This window comes from Arachis ipaensis, chromosome B03, assembly GCF_000816755.2.
Source record: "Arachis ipaensis cultivar K30076 chromosome B03, Araip1.1, whole genome shotgun sequence".
In the NCBI taxonomy this organism is placed as follows: Eukaryota; Viridiplantae; Streptophyta; class Magnoliopsida; order Fabales; family Fabaceae; genus Arachis; species Arachis ipaensis.
In genome coordinates, this window is record NC_029787.2 from 16,510,506 (window position 1) to 16,510,856 (window position 351).

Consider the following 351-nt stretch of genomic DNA (forward strand, 5'->3'; position numbering starts at 1 on the left):
ATAACCTATAACCTTTTATTAAATTCTAAAAGAATAAAATAATATTTTAAGATTAATAATTTAATATGTGCATCCAATTATATAGCAACATATCAAAAAAGATAATTGCGTTTTACATTAATAGTATAAATGGTTATATAAAAGAAAGAATGAAGTTGAATGATTATATAAAATATTTTACACTATTAGTGTATCAAAATAAAACTTTAATTTAAAAAGACAAAAAAATCATGTTTTTTTATTGAGATATAAGTAAGAAATTTGAATTGAATTTTTACAATACTAAAATACCAAGTCGATTATTTTAGTCCAAGGAATCATAAATCAAAATATTTTGAAAGTAACTACGAA